This window comes from Lathamus discolor, chromosome 5 (genome assembly GCF_037157495.1).
Source record: "Lathamus discolor isolate bLatDis1 chromosome 5, bLatDis1.hap1, whole genome shotgun sequence".
Classification (NCBI taxonomy): Eukaryota; Metazoa; Chordata; class Aves; order Psittaciformes; family Psittacidae; genus Lathamus; species Lathamus discolor.
In genome coordinates this window covers 102,945,365-102,960,268 of record NC_088888.1, presented here as the reverse complement: position 1 = coordinate 102,960,268, position 14,904 = coordinate 102,945,365, and the positions used below count along the sequence as shown (strand labels likewise).

General features: G+C 36.3%; 1 long non-coding RNA gene across 1 annotated transcript; it reads right to left on the bottom strand.

Moving 5' to 3' along the window:
• Positions 1–994: 994 nt before the first annotated feature.
• Positions 995–14,685, bottom strand: LOC136014446 (uncharacterized). The gene is made up of 3 exons (XR_010612711.1): positions 14,576–14,685; positions 1,831–1,926; positions 995–1,238 (listed from the first exon to the last, which is right to left on the bottom strand). It is a non-coding gene; the product is annotated as an uncharacterized LOC136014446 (long non-coding RNA).
• Between the last annotated feature and the right edge of the window lie 219 nt (positions 14,686–14,904).

Genomic DNA, 14,904 nt, shown 5'->3' with positions numbered 1-14,904 from the left:
TTCACAAAGGCATTATTTTTCTCTTTCTTTTCTTCATGCAAAAGTTGATAAATAATGACAAGATAAAAAATTTTTAGTGATACCTAATTTTGCTAATGTGGTTCTTTTATGGCCACTCCTGCAACACCCCACAACTGCAGGCGACCTGGTTCTTTACCTTTCGTGTCAGTTTTCTCATTTTTCCATTTGATCAGTTTTGTTGCTCCTCCAACATCCATTCAATTTGTTCCCTCATTCCTAGTTACGCCTTATTCTGGTCTGAATCCAATAAAATCAGAACAAAAAATGTTAGCATATAACATTTTATAAGCTAAACTTATGAAGGCAGGATGCACACTCAGTAGGTATTTTGATACTATAGATCCCAAAGTATTTTCTGGTTAGTTTTGATTTTATAATTTCTCAACGTAATGGCTGGTTCAGAGTCGCCTGCGGTATAATTTCCTGTAGTTAGAAAACTGGAAAGTTTACAACAGAGTTCTGTGTATTTTGAAAAAACAGTCATTAATGCCAAAGAGCTGCTAATGTTTGAAAATGTTTGCTCACCTATACATCCTTAGGGATGTAAAATAGAAAAAGAGATTTTCTGAAAATTCAGCCCTAATTTGTGATGCTTATCATCAAAAAACATATGGCCAGATCAAAAGGACAGATCCTAAGCTGGTGTAAATTAGCCAAGCAGCACTGTCAGCAAGGATACTGGATTTATAACAGCTAAATATTCAGCCTATTTGTAGTTCAGTATAAGACTTATCTGGCTGAGGTTATGCAAGTTATAACCAAAGGTCCCAAGAAACAGTCTTTCAGAAAGTCATCACACATTTTTTAAAACCTGAAAATTCACAATTCGTTTAGTATTTTTGGACCTGCTCCCACTTCAGCTAAGGTTTAACATTACCCATATTTTAATTCTTTATGAAAATGAAATGTACTTCATCTCAGTCTATACACTCAGTAAAATAAATTTCAAAACCATAATTGTCTTGGAGTCAAAGAAGTTTATTTTGCTATAAAGCAGGAATCTGTCCCTTACTTTTTGGATTCAAGTAGAATGAAAAGAAGTTACATTTAAAAATGAGCCAGACAATGTTAAGACTATATTGTTGAGAACAACCTGGCAATGGGAAAGGAGTGAATAGCTTCCCTCCTGTCTCCAGCTGTTATGGTTCTCCAAGTTCTGAGAAAACACGATTCAGTAGCTTCAGAGACAAAATGGATTACTTTGGTTTTTGGCACACCTGTAATGAGACAAACAAATCATGTATGTTTCTTTGAGATTTACATCAGAGACAGACAAAAGCAACTGGAGGGTGGATTCTCACTATCAATTAGAGATACACTTTGCACAGAAGGCAACCTGTTGAATGTGCATTGATGTGAAATAAAAGATTGTGTGAAGAAAATGCAGATGATATGATTATAGTTTAACAGAAAAGAAGAAAAGACTCAAAATTAAATGTTAGGAATGACAGAGGTGACTTTGGTACTGCAAAGGGCAGGCAGGTGTTTAGATTAAGAAAGTGTCATTATCATGACGTTGAAGCTGAATAGGAAAAGTGACTCATACTACTGACTTCTGAATCTCTTGATCAAGTGGAAGCCATAATTATTACTGGAAAAGTACTGATAAAAAAGGGATTTGATAATAACAATTTTCTGTAAGATGGACAGAGCAAACAAAGTATAATGTCACAAATTAGACTATCTTCAGCAGAGACTGAAGCAGAAAGAAAGAAAAAGGTCAGACAGTGAAAGACATTATAGACTGGGTCCAATCTAATGCTTAAATGCCTAAAAGCTTTAGTGCTGCAACACCCAGTGTTTAATGACCTGGCTCTGTGACATCCAGCACTTTTGTTGGGCATGAAGTCATCCACTGCAGTGAACGGGGGAATTCAACAACCTCGGAATAATGTCCTGTAAGCTCTGTACAGAGGCAACACAAAGATACTCATTCACTAGCCAACTGGAAAATAGCAGTTTTCTCTCCCAGGGCCACTCCTATGGTCAAATCAAAAAACGATGAGATATCAAAAAATTCCTTGTGGTCAGTCCCCATTCTCCAAGGTAACAGTACTGAGCGCTAAGGTTCACCATTACATGCTTTCTCTTTTCAGTCCAGGGAAACTTGAAATCTTTTATACACACCAATACAGCTTCAAAAAGGAAAATAGAGCAAGAACTCATCCACTTTTTAATGAACATAACATATTCCACAGGTAATAACTTTCTTCAGGCAGAAAAAGGAATTGAACCTGGGTCATCTACTTAATGATTTAATACTTAAAAAATACTAGTCTACTATGTAGCAGTAGATGGAGCACACATCTGGTTACAGGGGCTGGCCAGCAGTGGGGACAATTCTATTGCTTAAACAGAAACATGCACCTTGATGAACATCAGGAAATACCAAGCAAATGTACCAAACTATCTGATTCAAAGACACCTTGTTGAAGGAAACCCAGATCTCTGAAAATATGCATCAACTCTTCCTGTACTGTTAAAAAAAAAAATAAATAAAAAATGGTTAACATATGAAATTCCATTTTGTGTAGACACAAAAACATTCAGTAGGTGTTCAGATGTGCTCTGCAAACAGCTGATGAATAGACATACTCAGAAGAGATAGGCAGAGCAATATTCTGGTACACACCAGGTTGCCTAGATGCACCTAACTGGATGTAGTTCTGTAGATTTGGAGACCTCAAGCATGACAGGAATATGGAGGGAACAAATAGAAGTGTCTGGGGTTTAGGAACCTATGCAGAGGGGCAGAAGCCAAGAGTAAGGAGCAAGAATGCTCAGTAGCCTCTCTCCTGGTGTCCCATTTGACACACTTCTGTGTTTCTCGAATGCAGTGGAGTTGTGTAAAAATGAGAAGCAACAGGAAACTTCAGTTAAAGCCCTTTCCATCTCCTTCCATTCTTCCCTTTCTCATCATCCTGTTGCAGCAACAGACAAGCTTTAGTGTTGAAGGAGAAACAGAAAGTTGCTCAGTCTGCATCTGTTGCTCAAATTATCATGCCCTGGGGAACAGTTAAGAGGACAGCTAGAAGGATCCTTACGGCAGGAGTTCCTATGGAGATGGTCTGTTTGATTGACCGCACTGACCTGCAGGCTAAAAGCTACTGCACAGCACCCACTGGCTAAAGGAATAAAGATAGTGGATAAATGCAATTTAGTTTTGATTTAGAAATGGATGAAGGAAAAAGATAAATCTGTGCTTAAGTGAATTAATATAGATACTGAGGATTTGATTTCACAACAAAGTAGCCTCATCAGCCACTTTTGCTAAAGGTTAATTAAGATCGTATTTGTCAATATACAAATATGGTTATGTACATTTCTGGGAATTTTCACCAACTGTAATATTACATATGCTATTAAGTGTTCCTGAAATAATGCTTTGGTATGTTTGGGCACACATTATTTATCTTTTATTGCCATATTATGCCAGACAGTGTGATCCCAACTATGAATCAAGACAGTCTCGTATGTAATCAGAAAATATGCCAAAAGAATGTCAGTCCAGCATTCATGGAGATAAATGCAGTTGCCTCTAATTAATTCTATGAAACAGGTTTAGCAGGATTTCAGATCCTTCAAGATATATAGCTTGATATAAAAATAGGAGTCTCTTGACAAAGTTGCATGCATGGCAGGATAAACAGAATGTTCCATTCTGCCTCCAAAAATGTAGCATTTCCCATTCTTATTTCCAAATGAAATTCTGCAGCAGAACTCAGACTTGGGGATGATCTCAATTAAAAATTAACAGATAGGTGGGGATTTTTCACATGTTAACATTTCAGGTATTGCTGAAATTTCTTCAGGAATTAATCAAAAGTATACACAGGAAAACAGTATGTGCAGAAAATACCTCATCCAGAATGCATCTAGAGGAAACACTAAATTAATTTATTTTTTATGATGGAATATTTTGCCATTGTTACCTTTTCTGTTTGCAGGTACAGAAAAATAGAGACACTGAACTCTTCACTATACACACAGAAAGAAAACACCTTGAATTTTATTCCACATAGTAAAACGGAATGGTCTGTTCTTTCTATTTATTTTTATGAAGTGCAGAATGGTAAGACCCTACTTTTAACCTTCTGCTGTAATGAATCAATAAATGATGTGCAATGAAGTAAATGGAAGTCAATAATACAGCAAAAATTGTGAAAGTGAATACTTTTCACAGCATGCTGTCATCCCTTGGAATTAACTCCAGCAGGAGATTATTAAGTCAAATATTGTTGAAAGATTTTTAAAGGGCTGAATAATTTTATGAGTAATAACAACAATATGAATGTTAAAGTAATCTATTACTATGCTTCAGAGGGTAAATTGACAGCTGCAGGGGTCAGGAAGATATCTTTTCCTCTACCTTCCTTTCCACACAACTGACTAAGTGCATTAAGGGCTTTTCTTCAACTTCCCCTCAAGCATCAGACATTGGTCACTTCTGAAGGCAGCAAAAATGCAAGACTCAGCAAATGAGAAAGAACATAGGATTGTCTGATCTAGTACAACAAATGCTATGCTTCTTGTCATAGATGAAGTGACGCACTTGTAAGGGAGAAGCAGCAATATGTTTGATATAAACCAGCAATTTAACAACAATTGATGAGAAATGCAACAGTGGCTTAACAAGATTCACTTGATTATCTACTGCATAGAGGACACAGGGAGACAGTGATGTACCATCCATCTGAAATGCACCCCACATAAGAGTATTCTGTTGTATTGTCTCTATTGTCACTGTCAAACAGTAAATAAAGGACTACCAGGAAAGATGAGATAAAAATCAGAAAATCATATAAATAAAATTTAGGTGATATAAAAAAAGACAAAAAAAAATGCAGTAAGAACCTAAAAGATCTCTAGATCTATCTTAACACTTTAAAGTATTCAGAAGGAGAAGCAAGGCATTTAACAGGAAAATATGCACTTTCCTTTGAAGAGTTCCTGGTTAAATATGATCATTTAATATCATCATTTCTCAAGTAGGAGGAATACAACTGTTAATTTCACCACCTTCTTTTATTTCAGTATAAATGTAAGGGGAATGCAGTTGAACCAAACTACTATTGCCTGGAATCATTTATTAAAGAAAAGATTTCTCATATACTTTCCCCCAATGTATGGTATTAGAGACTAATTTTTGAACGAATCTAATTAAAGTCAATTTGTGGATAGTGGTACTTCTGTAATTGTTTCTGAGACATACGCATTAGCAACAGAGAGTGTTATGTTGTCATAGCAACGGGCCTATGGTAATGACTTCAGAAAGAGAATTTAATTATGTCACAATGGTGGTTTAGGAACAGCTGCTCCTGTGCAAGTTTGGTTAGGAGGAACAGGAATGTGTAAGCCTGTGTGTTAGTTGAGATGAAACCACATGGTGGTTTGTGGATCTCAACTTTACGTGCATATAAAGAGCTCACTCCCCTCTGTAGCTGTTTTGATGTTCAGATAAGATAAAAATATTTTTATTATGGATATTTCATTATTATTATTTTTCAGTTTGTGTAAAACACTTTTATGAGCATTGAGCTTGGTAGTTTACTCCACATTGCAGCTGCATACAGTGACAGATCAAATGTATGGGTGAGGACCTCTGTATGTTCTCTTTTTTCTACCCATGATCAACAAGGGAAGGTAGATGAAGGAGTCCAGTGTGATCCTTCTGTTGTCCACGAGTACTGAAGCATAAACAAGAAACTTCAAAGTACACCTGTCACATTAAAATTCAGGACAGCAATTTGCTTCATCAAATGGGCTGGCCTGTTGAGTAGAATGTCTCAGGATGTTGTGTATGAAGAGGTACTCCATCTGCTTTCAGATTAGCACTAGCACTGAGCAAGATATCTGACCTTATCTTTCTTTGTTTCCTTTCCTTTTTTCCTGAGTTTTGCTGGCTCTATATTATGAATTCATGGTCTAGAGAAAGCAAACTCAGTGCAGGATAAAAGGATTTTCTGTTCATTAATTATGTGTTATTAACTTGACAGCTTTCATTGTGACTTGGAAGGCAAATAACTGTCCAGATTGCAACACTTAAGCTCACAGTATGGCACAGCTCTTGTAAAGGTGTTTCAGGGTAGTTCATAGAAAGCAGGACATGGGATGGTAAAGTTAAACTCCAAAACAGCTCCCTCAGTGCTAATGTAGGAAAGGCAAGTAAACATTAGAGTTCAGAGGGTATAGAAAACAGAAACTGTAAAAGAAACTTAATTCTGACTCATACAGTTCTATATCCAGGTGTTGTGTATGAACTGAGTATTTCTAGGTTTCTTAAGGAAAGGAAAAAGAAAACACTGAAAATGTAAAAAGAGAAAAGTAGGGTTACATATTTATAAAAATAATACTGCAATGTACATCTAAAAAGTGTTTTAAACATACAAAAACTTTTTAAAAACAAAAAAATACAGTTTTGTGAACAGAGAAAATAATGAATTTTTATTTCCTATGGAGTTGTCTCTGGTGTTATCTACATATGACTTCCACTTAAAATTTGTATGATAGTTGAAATTTTTGTAATGAAGTTCTTCCATGTGTATTCCCTAATGCTTAATAATGGCTGAGGTCATACTGCGCACAGGTGTACATTCTCTCTCAAGTACTTAGCTGTCTGCTTTCACAATATGTCTAGGAACAGAGTATCTTTGAAATGACTGTGTCTATGTCAAAGTTAGTTGAACTTGGTAGATAGGGTAAAAAATATGGTCAAGCAAAGGGCAGGGATAGGTAGACACACAATACGATAACTTTTTTTATTTCTCTAAGAAACCTTACTTGGAAAAAAAAAAAGCAAAGCAAAGAAACAGAAAACTAATAGCTTGCTGGAGACATCTGAGTGAGAATGTTTCCAAACAAAGTATATCACAGGATTAACACTTTCAGGTTAATTTTAGGCAAATCGGGTAAATTCAAGGTCGTTTTTGTAAGAGAAAGCAACAGGTTGTTACAGTAACATACTTCATTTGATGACATCAGAGCACAGATGTCAGGGCTCTAGCTTGAGAACACCTACTATCACCAAGAGTTTGTTTTAAATGGATGAGACAGTAAGTTTTCCTGGGTTTTAAAGTCCATTTACTGACATTCTTTCAGATACTTCACTGTTCATCTGCCTATCCTGATGGCTGGTGTGAGTGAGAAGTTATAGTCAGAGGAATCGCCTATACATAACTTGACCTGATATACAGCAACTTTCTGAATAAAACACTGGTGTTAGTGAGGAGGCAGCAGTTCTGTCACGGACATTAAAACACCTAGTAAATGATGATAGAGTAGGTTTTTGGGAGGCTTTGGCATATCCACAATACAGCTATTCCCTGACTGTGACACAAGACCAAAAAATTGTGGATGCATCAGAGCAAACTAGAGGAAATCTGTAAGGCACAGTAATTTTAATTATTTTTTTTTTTTTCAATTTTTCATTGGAAAAAAATCTGAATCATTAAAACACCTCTCTGAAATATAATTTTATAGGAATACTTACTGACATGCTCCAACCCATTTAACTTTGCTCTAGTTGCAGCCTCAAATTTGTATTTTCCATGATAATGAGATGTTCCTGGGTTTGTGAAATTGAAAACAGTTTTATGCATAATTTTTTTTTTTTTTTTCATTAGCAGTATCCAAAACACCACAATACAGTTCCTTTTTATCTCTGGTCTCAAAAGCTTCACAGCCCAAAACAGAACTAGGATGAGGAAGGAAATGGGGAATGATGATGAATATCTCCAATTACTGCACGTAAATTTTGTGAAAGAGTCAGATGCATTTCTGTAGTGTTGAGAGTTTAGTTTGAAACACTTGATAAGCGCATCAAGTATAATCCGTTTTTCTCTGTTAGGACAATCACGCTGTTTAGACCACTGATAAGGTATTTGCCTGTCAGCAGCTGTCAACACGTACAGCTAGTCAAATAAGCCCTGACAAAATAAAGTTACAGAGAAACACATAGTTCATTGAGCCTAACTGTCTCATTTCAAGCATCCTGGTTTTAACAAGCTTTTGTTAACTGCAGATCTGAGTTTTCAGGGAACCATTTTAATTCCTAATAGATCTGCCATAGGGACAGGAATCTCATAAACTATGAAATACTCAAATCAGATTCGTACAGCTGCTCAAGAGACAACTCTTCTGCAGTTGCCCAGTGGAAATGACAGTATCATCAGTTTAATGGTAGGTATTATTTGGGAAATTGACAGAAACACCAATTGCCCTACAGCAACAGCAGCTACTCTACCCAAGAGCTACCACTAGATACACAGGGACAGCAAATGCTTTTGATTCAATGTGAATAGGAAACTTTAACATTCACCTAAAGTTTCCTGTAAATTAAAAGCCCTACTTTTAAAGCAAGTTCTTCTCTTAAAATTTAATTTCCTCCATTCCCAGCCCTCCTTAATATATACTGTCCCTGAGAGAAGTCATCCACACAGAGCAGTCATGAAAGGGTGTCCAACTGAACTAAGTTATCTAAACTGCCTTCTGTAATAATCAGTGCTTTAAAATAGATTGTATTTCCTTAGAGGTACACTCACCACTTCCTTATCCCTACTCACTTTGTCACATATGCTAGAGATCACCCGTCTGTCCTAACAACTGTTTATAAAGTGTGTTCCGTAGAGAATTCAGAAGAACGACATTTGTGAATTCAATCATAGATCTGAACAAAACGTTAGCTATTAGGCTGGCTTGGAGAAGTATTGAACTGTAGCATTGTTCCTGATGGCTCAGCTACAAGATCTTAAGAAGTATGAACACAAATTCAAAATTCATCAGCTATCAGAACTATCTGTTATCAAAGTCCAATGAGAAAATCCAGTCTCTAACTATATTGGGTCCCAGAGCTGAAGTCTATAAAACATACGTAGAACTTGAAGTTGTGTTCTACAAGTAATAAATATACTATCCTTTCAAATTCAGATAATATTAAGACAAAACAGGTTTAAGGGCTGTCAACTAATATAATACTGTGAAATAAAATAAGATTAAAAATATAGTAGCCCTACCAATATGTCAGTTATCCCAAAGAAGCCCAGATATGGACCAAAATTTGGTTTATTCCTGTTCCTATAATAGAAATGTACAGATCAGAAAGTCATTAGTTGGAGACACACAAGTAAAATATAACCAATGCTACTGTCCAAACTCTCCAAAAAAGTTATTCTTATGGTTCTTCAGAGTTCATACCTGTAGACTAAAAAAAACCCCAAAAAACTAAAAAGAACCCCCAAAAAAACAAACAAACAAAAAAAACCCAAAACATTATAATCAAAAACTGCATACAAAAACTGCATAGGTTGGGTTTTTACATACATATATATAATGTAGTTAAAAAAAATGTTTATTTCTCAGACATGAGTCAGCTTAAGTGAAAATATTCAGAAAAAAAAATGGTGGAGTCAGGACATACTCATAAAACAGTGAAAATAAGTCTTCTTGTCTGTTTTTAATGCCATTTGTCTGTACCCATAGGTTGTTTCTCATCTTCATAGAATTACGGAATGGTTTGGGTTGGAAGGGACCTTAAAGCTCATCTAGTTCCAACCCCCTATCACAGGCAGGGACACCTTCCACTAGACCAGCTTGCTCAAAGCACTGTCCAGCCTGGCCTTGAACACTGACAGGGATGGTGCATCTGCAACTTCTCTGGACAACCTTTGTCAGTGTCTCATCACCCCCACAGTAAAGAATTTCTTCCTTATACCTAACCTAAATTTACCCTCTTTCAGTTTAAAGTCATTTCCCTTTGTCCTATCACTGCTTGCTCTTATAAAAAAGTCCTTCCTCATCTTATTCCTATACATTCACAGTAGATGCAGGTTTGCTTCACGTTTCCAGCACCAGTCAACAGTAAAAATTTTGATGCGTTACGGTTAGACAAATACATCTATAATAATACATGAAGAGGTATTATTTATGCAGATGAAGTGAACAGCAAGTGCAAAAGATAATTACATAGATCAAAAGCACCTGGGAAGGATGCTTTACAACTATTGGTTAATAAGCTTAACAAATTTGCTCAGATTTTATCCACATAACATGCTTAGTAAAGTTAGAGCTAAAAGTATGAGAGGGGAAAGGACCCTGTTCTTTTACTTTCTTCAGTTACACTTTAAGGAAGCAGAAAAAAAATGCTCTATTTTCTCTCAACAATTAAACTGAGGGGATCTTGAGTACTATTTCAAAGAGTAAATCGTAGTAAGTGGAAGTCATTAGACTAACAGAAAAAGCAGATTCAAGGAAGAAAGGTGTAGCAAATGAGTTTCAGGACACTGAAAAACAAAAAAGAAGAAAAGTAGAGATAACAAACTTACTTAGAGAAGTGTGGGTTGTTTGAGGTTTTTGGAGATTTTTTCTCTTGTTTTTAAATGAACCTATTTGCTCGTGAAACATTAAAGCAGCACAGAGTATAGGCAAGATGCAAGTCCAAAAGATAGGGTATATGGTCAGGCATATTGCAAAGGATGTAGCAAGCTGTCTGGAGAAATATCTGTACACAACTGTACACATTTGGTAGTGCTATGTAAGACATAAGGACTGCAGTAAGGAGAAAAATATAACTTTAGACCAGGAAAGGTTTTTTAAGAGAGCAAGACAATGAAAAGATTATGGTATTTTTGAATCATTACTTTGCAATATCTAAATAAGGTCATTACAAAAAAGAAGGGGAAATTGCTTTATCTTAAATCTGATTTTTTTGTTTGATGAGACTATTGAATTTAAACCACAGAGTTAATAAATGCAGTCAGTTACACCAGGAATTTAAAAAATCCTTTGGAGTTGCAATTGTGTAATCATAATACCAATTTTTTGCGATGCTTTGGTACTATGTACAAATCATAGCCGCATTAGATCCGTGGAAAGGTGGGTCTGTTGCAAACCATATGCCCTTTCTTCAATAAGCATTGCTGGGTACTTGAAAATACTGTAGAATTAAGTAATTTTCCAAAATCACCACCACTTTGGTCTAAGTTAGATTCACTTTAAGATTCTTTTTCTTGTAAAAATCTGTGTGGTGACAATTATAACTTTTGCAGTACTCCTCAAACTGCTTCTAATCACAGCAGTAATTAAGAAAAATCATTTCCACATGAAACAGTATTTAATATAATTGTTTGCTACTGATGGCTTTCTGATAGCACCGATAACAGCAGTACATAGCAGGTGACTGTTCTTAAACAGGAAATATCCATCAGACAATTTCCATATTTTATAACCACGAGAACATCAGATCATGCTTTCTCTCTCAGCTCTGCTCACATACACTACCTATGAAGTGGCTACTCAGAAGTGGAATGATTTTGCCCAGTTTGGTATAAGACTGATTAAAATCACGGCCCTTATCAAAGCAATAAGATATATCTCCAGATCTTTCCATTTCCTATGGCTGCTGCCTCCCTCTCTTATCTTCCACAGGAAAACTGTCTCCCTCTAATTTTGGAACTAATAGTTAAAATTTGGAAACATACCCCTGAATACCAAGTGAGCTGTTCAAGCCACAGCTTAGCTGCTAAAGTCAGAGTCTGACGTCTGACTTTTTGAATTGAATAAAAACTTGAATACAAAATTGGCATAATAATAAATAGGATATTTACAAATACAATTTAGTTCAAATAAAAGCAAATACAGCAAAAATGTTGCAGACAGTAAAAAACCAAACAGAAAAATCCCCTTAGGTAATTAGGAATGAAGCAAGATATTCTGACCCCAAGAACAGTTTACCCATGCAAATTCAGAATCAGCAGAATGTTGCCATCCAGTTATAAAATATTTTTATTCTATTTATCCTCAAAATGTCACCAAGCAGATTCTTTGGAAGGATGGATCATGAAGAATATGAGTAATATGTAAGAAATACAACCTATTTCCCAATCTTTTCTCATATACTATTTCTGAAAATGTCACTACCATGCTGAGTCTATTAATAGGATCATTAGCTCATCAAATCAGGCTCAGAATCTAAAACTGAAAAATGAGACACGCTCACAAAATATCTGCAAAGAAATAGCTAATTAGGTGGAAGATGGCATGGTCTTAGCTCTGAAAAAGGTCAGACTAAAAGTAAGGCTTACAGGGTAGAATCTTAACCACCAAAACACACTTTTGAAATACTGAGAAACAGGAATGCAATGGGCATACACAGCCTATAGAATTTCACATATAAAGTAGTACGTGGAGAACTAGATTTGAAACACAAAGGGATTTCTCTACCTTGCCCAGACTATCATATAGCTCTCCAGGGGTGCTGCCTTCCATTTTGGAAATACACGGCTAGCATAAAACAGGAAACAATCATTGTCTCCAAAGCCCTTTCCCAAGCTCTGCGATTTTGTGATAGCTCTAGTTGCTCTCAAGTGGAGCTAAGAATACAAACTCAGATTTCCTCACTGGAAAAGGAAGGACAGAAGGAAGTAAATTTGGAGTAGTTAACACGAAAATGGACATAATATGACTGGCAAAGTTCATGCTATCCTCAGTGTTATTAGTCTGGCCTACACTTGCTTACACTTTGACTTACACTGTACACCTTGGTAAATCCATAAATTAGTTTAGATTTTCACTGATTCTGTGTATCTATCTATTCATATGTATATATATAATACATTCAAAAGAATAATATAGCCAATCATAGAAACTTAAAAATATTAGGTAGCAAGGAATGACATAAAATATTACACACATCAGGAATTATTTCAGTACATATGAGATAGTGTAGAAGATTCAAGTAAGCCTATTTTTACTCATGTTATAGTGAGTAGGGTAGCTGGGGAGAGGAACACAGCAGAAGGAAGGACTACTTTTTAAAGCAAAGATGCAAAGGGAATAAAGGGAGCACAGGTTTTTAACTGACTTCTCAAGGCTGAAATAGGGGAATGGAATAGGAAGATGGTAGTTCCTGATCTCCATTGAGAAAGTCATATGGGGGACAAGACAAAGAGAAAGAAAATAAACAATGTGGAGACCTCACAGCAGCCTTCCAGTATCTGAAGGGGGCGTACAAGGATGCTGGGAAGGGACTCTTCATTAGGGACTGGTGCGACAGAGCAAGGGATAATGAGTTCAAACTTAAATAGGGGAAGTTTATGTTAGATATAAGGAAGAAGTCCTTTATTGTGAGGGTGGTAAGTCACTAGAACAAATTGCTCAAGAAAGTTGTGAATGCTCCATCCCTGGCAGTGTTCAGGGCCAGACTGGACAGAGTCTTGGGTAACATGGTTTAGAGTGTGGTGTCCCTGCCCATGGCAGGGGGGTTGGAACTAGATGATCTTAAGGTTTTTCCCAACCTTAGCTAGTCTATGATTCTATGATGTCTCTAATACCAGTTTCCATAGGACATTCAAATACAGGCTAGAGACCCGTGAGAAGCTGAGACAAAAGCACGTACAGAAAGCTGCTGCAGAAAAAATTATGGACTCAGTCAGAGATCAGTGTGATCAGACAAAAGCCGTTTATTACAAAGCATCTATCCTTTTTATACTGTTGCCTGCATCTGCTTACAAGAGCTTGCTGTATTATAATTGGATACATATTCTTGTAGCACACAACTACAGCTACATATACAATAGCTTGCTGTATTATATTTGGATACATATACAATAGCTTGCTATATTATAATCAGATACATCTTCAATAGCTTGCTATATCATAAATGGATACATATACAATAGCTTAGTATATTATGCTTTGACACATAGTCTTGCAGCATACAGCAACTAGTATACAATTGATCAAATAAGCGTATGGGAACTTAACCTTTAATACTTGCTAACTGTTCACTATTTTGTATCTTAGCACATTCCAGTTTCTTCTTATCTTGCTGGCACCGTTACTTTTGCTTCCTTACCCACGTCCTCCTTCATCCTCGATTCATGTCGAGCTCCACATACGCACTTGCTGACTTGGGAACGTGCCCATTCTTTGCTAAAAATCCATCCACATCTCCCCCTTTTTCTTGTTGCACAAGCCAAACACGCTTCATAGCGTTCATTGTCATATATTGAACACATGGTAACAAACAAGGTACAATACAGATAATGGCAAAAAAGACAAGCAACAAGATCAATCCTCCTTTGACCAAGACTAATAACTATCCAGTTATACCCCAGCCAGAAAAAAGTGATGATAGCCAATCTTTATCACCTTCCCTTAACTTCATCACACAATCTTTCAATTTACGGATACATTCATGTGTAGATTCTGAATGATCTGACAAGTTCATACAGAAAGCTTCTCCAAATCACCAAAATTTAAGGAAGACATTTTTTAAATAAATATTGTTCTCACTCATCTTTCAGCTTCACCAGAACTGAGCTTTGTATGGGCTTATCAAGAATCCTTGAAGCTCCAAGGAAGGTTTACACAATAGAAGGGGTAGGAAATAAATTATTGGAATTGTTAACTGAAGGCAGAAAAACTAAAAAATCAAAGTATCATATGTTTGATATTCATTTCCCCATAAGATAGCAGAAGAAAGCAGGCTTAATTTAAAATAAGTAAGACTTGCTGTAGAGAGACTAGTGCAACCAAATACATTTCCTCAGTTACTTACATGAAGGAATAAGAAGAGACAGGAACATTGTATGTATAAAAGGGCCAGAAACTGCCAGAAAACATCCAATTCAATCCCATGCTGACATTAGCAAAAAGCGACAAACCCAAGTAGACAATAACAACTAGTTTATGATTACACCAGCTGGCAACATAGCCACTGCAGTTAGTGAAGCTGGAAAATGTCCAAGGATTGAAAGAGGCACAAGCACAATACTCACATGCTGTCACACAAATGGAAAACTGTGAGTAAATATATAAAGGAAGCTGCAAGGAAATGTCAAGGCTTGCAAATGATTGACCTTTCATCAGAAGTAATCATGAGTACCT